A 6,624-nucleotide genomic window follows, 5' to 3' on the forward strand; every position below is an offset into this window, starting at 1 on the left:
CAAAGGACACACTGACAAAGAAGATTAATCAGAACTGGCTTTGACAAGCACTGTGGCATTTGGACAAGAACAAACTGGGAAGAGGGTAGAGAGAACAGTGCAACAATGAATGAATGGAAACCCAAAATCTCTGTAAATGTTTGTGAAAATTGATAAAATATAATTATAGAAAAAAAAAGAACCATCAATAAATATCTCTTAGAAAATAAATTTCAGCAAGAACATGGACGAGATATTTATTTGAATTAATACCATTTTACACATCCAGAACAAACTGGAATTTAAATGTTATCTTGTTTACTAGGAAAGTAAAAAGTGCCCATTATTTCTCATAATTGCACTCACAGTCCAAATACTGAAAATCTGTATCCTTTCACATGAAATTTGGGTTTTTATAAGCAATGTTATCAGAATGTATCTCATAGACAATAAATTAAAAATACCTAGATTTATAATGCTTTTTGTATATTAAATGTTCATTAGTTTTAATTATGAAGCATGTAAAATGAGTTAGTTTATCCCATAATTTCTTATAAAATGTATTCAACTGTATAGAAAAATACAAATGTCACCTTTATTATTTACATATCTGTAAACAACATTGGCAAAAATGGCCTATGAATTTTTAAACTCGTTCTAAAACTTTAAATAAAATGCTTATAATTTCTTTAAAAGAATACATTCTTAAGACTAAAAATCATTACATGTAGAGTTTGAAGGGGAAGAAAACAAAACCACTGACAACAGATTATCTGAATTTTCTTCTTCTCAGATATACTACATTCACCATTGTTTTCAGGGTAGTTGGTGAAACCCATAAATTCTTATTTCTCTACACTCACCTGAAATAAATCCAGTAAAGATTTTACTGGAGAACACAAATTCTATTTTCTTCTTGGGTAGTAAACTCTGTTGTTTTTTTGTTTATTTGTGGTTTTTTTTTTCTTAATTAATTCCACATTTGTTTCTAGATTTTCTTTTTTTTTTCTTCCTAATAATAATTTCACTTTATGGTGGATTTTACCAGGAGGTAAACTATTGACATTCTTGAGGTTACAATCATTGGATTTTTCAGGAAGTTTATGGGACAGAGTCTTTGCTTGGATTGTTGTCAGGTGCTTGTGTGAACTGTTTGTTGCTATCAAACCACAATTATGACCACACACAGAATCCTTTTCCTTCAGTTCCTTTGTAGGGAAAAGGCAAGCTAACTGACTTTTCTTTCTGTTGAGATCTACTCTCATCTTTAGTGAAACTGGAAACTTATATGTATGCCTTTAGTCTACATGGACAGTGCTTCATCTTTAGTTTCAGTTCTTCCAAATTATATTCATTTATAATTAATTTATTTTCAGAAATTTCAAGTATATTTTCATTCAAAGATAACTGCAAAATTCAGTTCTATTTAATTTTCAGCTATATTTAGTATAGAACACTTCTTAGTCTTTTCCTCTTGAAGTCCTCTTGGTTCACTTGCAGGGCAAGGCTTAAGCTCTGAAACAGACACGAATTCTTTTTCAGACTGCTGGATGTCTTTATTGAGGAAATTCTTCTCAACCTTCTGTATTTTACTGTTTCCCCAAAGTCTTTCTCAAGAATACATTGCAATGCTATCTGTTCTTTAGTTTCAATCTTCTTAAGTATGCTTGTTTCAGTAGGAGAAAGAGTTCCAACACTGTATTTTATTCTTTTATTTTTAGGTATGTCCTTTTCATAGTTCACAAAGTCAAAAACTAATTTGGATCCAATATCATCAACAACTTGATACTGGCTGCTCTGTGCAAAGTTTCTGTGTTGCTCACATAGAAGATAAGTTTTGAGATCTTCATATTTTTTTTTCAAGCAACACTCACAATATCCTTTTTTCATCTTCTCTTTCAAATGGAACTGAACTTGCTTTCCATCACATTTATCATCATCTGTTGGATCCTCAATTTAACCTAACTTTGCTTTTCTATGCTTGATGGACTAGGGCTTCTTCTATGCTTGATGGACTAGGGCTTCTGGATAGAGTAATTTATGAAAGGCATACTGGTCAACTGAAGATAAAATGGTCGATAAAATTGGCACATATCTTCCACCTTTACAAAAGTCTTTTTGAGTCTACCTAGTCTTGTTTTCTGAGTACAAATTATTTTCCCCACATCTCTAACAGAAGTGCTGGTTTTCCTGAGTAAATACTTTTTTTTTTTTGCTCAATATAGTATCTAATTTCATCAGTATGAGAATTTCTACTCCCTAAAATAAGGCATTTGATAATATACTATTTGAAGGAATAAAATCATGGTCTTTGATAGCTTTTTCAGCTAATAATTTTCCTCCGCTTAAACACATCTATGAAGAGAGTGGGTCTGGAGGCTTTAAAAAACTGCCATCATAGCTGGGATAAGGTGAAGTGGTTTCCGCAAGATATGCTGATTCTGGATTTGGCACAGCAGAAATTCAACCCACAGTTTGTGCAAATTTAGCTTCCTTTTTATTTGAAATAAGGTAAGTGATGTCTTTGCTGGGAAATTCTTCAACTCGCCCTCCTAGATCTTTAATGTCTTTTTTGTAGCTTTTCAGATATTATGACTGAAGGTAAATCCAGGTAAAATACTTTCCCCCAAAGAGCCTTATATTTGGAGTTTTCAGTTTTGTTCTTCTAAGTTTTCAAAGACTTCAAACATGGTCTGTTTTTCTCATTTTTTACTTTGATCCCTCCCTGGAAATGCCCTTTTCTGTGCCTCCTCATAGCTCCAGAGTTGACGGCAGCCAGCCGGCACCTACATGCTGGCTCTGGGTCAGAGTCACACTGCACAAACACGGCTTCCCTGGTCCGATGACTGGCCCACTATATTGTGTCCATTCTGCAGTCAGCGACTATAAAGCAAGGCAGATGCTGAGGCTGCAGGCCAGTTTCTGGGACGAGATCACACAGGAGGAAGGGGGAAAGCCTGAGAGACTACTTTGTGTATTTCAGCCATAGCCTGCTGTTGCTCAGGTTCCCATTCAAACACAGTTTTCTTCTGAGTACTTTACGGATGGGAACTAACAATATTCTCAGATGTGGGAGATGGGTTCTCCAAAATCCAAATAGACCAGTCAAACTTTGAGCCTCCTGTTTTTCTATTTAGTCCTGGGAGTAGGTAGTGACAGAAACTTCATCACCTATAGAATGTCACTAGTGGTTCTTGCCCAGGTGATTTCTAAGAATGTTATGGTGTGGAGAGAGCCCTGGATCTTTGCTGGGTTTATCAAGCAACCGTTGTCATATTCAGTAGAGGTAAATTTTCTTTTTGGTAACTGTGTACAATGTAAGAAGTAAGAGCTGTATTTTTGCATGCATATTCCTTAACCCACTCTGAGTCAAAAAGTTTCTTATTCTCTTGTTTAGTCTTTTTTCTCCAAAGACACATGTTACAGAGTCACACCCTTTGTAGTGAATCCCACTATGCTATAAAAAACAATTGTTTATATAATTTGTCCTACTAAGATTATTAGCAGGCTATTTATTAAGAAGCATCAGGTCAACACACTCCCAAATGCTTAGCCAGTTGTATAAACCCATACTGAGCTGTGGCTCAGTTCCCCAATTCCTCTATTTCCTGTGGATTTGAAGATTTGCTAGAAGGTTCTTCAGAGTCTCAGACACCTCAATGGAATCACGTGACTATAGATTTTACAGGCTGAGTTCTTTGTGGAAACTGGTAAGCAATACACCAGGCTGAATGCAGCAGGAAGTTTAAACACAATCATACTACTGCTTCTGTTGGTGTTTTTACACAGCCTGTAGTATGGAGAGTATTTATTTTATATTGCTTCTTCAGCTGCTATTAGCAGGACCATACTGATTTGCAAGACCATGAATCCACAGTTAAGGTTGCTGGAGACCAGCGGGGCTAACTGTAATGATTAAAAAAAAACAAACCCCAAAACAAAAAAAAAACCCAGTTTTTATGCTAATGCCCCAATGTGTGTAGTTGTCACCTATATTTTGTGAAAAAGATATTTGTTATAAATACATCATTGAATGTACAAAATTCACTCATTTGATCACCAACCTTCTGTCCCCGAGTCCATAATTTCAAACTACCAATCCTTTTACTTTGCATTCTAGTCACCAATTATTATTATGAAACCATCTTGACTGGGTGTTTGGTCAATTTCATATACAAAAGTTGGTTCCTCAATTTCCTCATATTTGGCTGTAGCTGCTGTGTGTCTTGAATAAGTTATGTTAACAGATTGTCCTTACATATGTTTGTATAGTATCCTATCACTCATGATACTGTACTTTAATATAGATCTTGACATTATCTTCTTTACTATAAATGCAACACCATTCTTCTTCAATTTTTTCTTTCTTAAAATAATAGGTCATATGATCAGCTATTATTTTTATGGCAAGAGTCCAGAATGAAGGCTGCACAGTACAGTTAACTTGGGGGAAGGGATTGCATAGCAATGAAATAGTTTTGTTTTTTTTTATTCATCAAGGAGAATTGAGGGGAAAGGGGTAGGTAGGGAGAAAAATGAAACAATGAATGACTGGAAACCCTAAGTCTCTGTAAACTTTCATTTAATTCAATTTAAAAAAAGTAAGTCATATGATTCTTTAATCTCAAGTGGCCCATGCCAACCCATCTAAGTGTACTAAGGCCTACTATACCAATCTTTATATGTTCTATTTTATATTTTTACACCTCCTAATTTTCTTACACTCATACTTTGCATATTCTGTGTTTCAATTACTAATGGATGTTTATAACTGTCTTCTCATTTTTTAGTATTTTCCACTTTAAGGGCTCTACCTCTAGAACTATATCTAACACTATTTCTCTGAATTGTTCACAGGGTTTCCTACGTGGATGATATATCCTTTTACTTAGATTATCTTACTCTGGAAGCATTTGATAAATGGTTAATTAAAAAGGGGTAAGAGGAGAAGGAGCAATACATTTAAATTGTGGTATTGTAGAAGAACACTTACTACCCCACACAACAATGAATAAACAGGTATGTCTTGAAAAAAAGAATGACCAAACTGCTCTTTGGAGGTAATGATGATTACATTTTTGTCTCATACATTTCATACATTGGACATGTTGCTAGGAGAGGCTATTCTTTGGAAGGGTGGAGGGTCAGTAAAAGAAAGAAAGACCTTCAAAGAGATGGACTGATACAGTGTCTATGACAATGGGTTCACATGTGTCAGAGACTATGTGGATGGTACAGAATAACATGGATTCAGGTCTGTTGTTCATAGGATTGTTATGGATCATACATAACTTAATGACAGTTAATAACACTATCAATTTGCATGCTGAGTAAATAATTTGAGAATCTGGACTTTAAGAAATGTGTCATCAAGATTGGAAAAAGACTCATCAACAACTTGTGTTATTCAGATGAAAGTAACTACCTTGCTTGCTTGAGGAGGATTTGAAATACTTGCTACAGCAGCCTTTTATATAGACTGCATCTCAACATCAAGAAAGTAAAATTTTCACCACTCAGATTATGGTCTTTTCAATCACTTGCTATGCATTGGAGAGCTGAAAAATGAATAAGGATGACAGAAGAAGAATTGATGCCTTTGAGTTGTGCTGTTGGACAAAACTACTGGATATCCCATGGACTTCCAAAGAGCAAATAGATATGTCTTGAAGAAGTACAACCAGAGTGCTCCTTGAAGGCAAGGATGGCAAAAGTTTATCTCACATACTCTGAGCAAGTTGCTGGGAGAGTCTATTCAAGGGTTAGAAGAGCTATTTTGAAAAAAGAAAACTTCGACATCACAATATTTGTTAGCTATAATTTTATTTTGATTGGTTATTATGATTTGGGTCATTATTGGGTTATTACTATGATTTGTAGTCAACTTGACATCACCTAAAACATTATCTTCTTAAAGGTATATTTGACTGCTTCAATATACTGCACTAAGATAAAAACGAGCTATTTTAACGAATACTAGAAGATATATTGTTCACACACACACACATGCACATATACACCTATGTATATGTAATATATTTAAATTTTCATTTTGCCAATGGAGGGATAGATCAAGTATATCATCCTCATAGAAAATGAATTGATAGAAGTGATTTTTTTTAAAAGGAGTACATAAACAGGTACTTTTATCACATATTGAGAATGTCAAGGACATATTCGTATTTATTATTTTATACTAATTTACTTACAAAATTCATAAAGTTTGTATACATTGTTTTTCATACCAGACCTTTTCCCCTTTCCTTCATCCATCCCTTCCTCCACCCATCAAATTGTGTGACACTATGATTAAGCCCCTTCCCCCTTTGGATCCTCATACTTGTTCTACAATAATAATCATATACAGTGTTTGTCTTTATGAGACTAAGTTAGTTCACCGAGCATAATGTTCTCCACTCCCTCCAATGTTAGGTAGTAATTTTAAAAAGTATTACTCCTGCATGCTGCATAGTAAGGACATATTTATAATTTGATCTTCTAAGGTCTCACCTCAGTTATTTTAAAGGGAAAAAAATGTAAAGATAACTCTATTGGACCTTTAATTCTATGTAAATATTCTGTATCCTGCTGTGGTTTGTAAATTAACTTTATAAGAAATAAATTTCATTTTTAAGATTAATGTCA

At 34.3% G+C, this 6,624-nt stretch overlaps 1 pseudogene; it reads right to left on the reverse strand.

Annotated features, from left to right (window-relative positions):
* Positions 1–690: 690 nt before the first annotated feature.
* Positions 691–6,624, reverse strand: part of LOC102854234 — a 37,805-nt pseudogene continuing 31,871 nt past the window's right edge.

This window comes from Elephantulus edwardii, unplaced genomic scaffold (genome assembly GCF_000299155.1).
Source record: "Elephantulus edwardii isolate Elephantulus edwardi_28Jun2011 unplaced genomic scaffold, EleEdw1.0 scaffold00034, whole genome shotgun sequence".
In the NCBI taxonomy this organism is placed as follows: domain Eukaryota; kingdom Metazoa; phylum Chordata; class Mammalia; order Macroscelidea; family Macroscelididae; genus Elephantulus; species Elephantulus edwardii.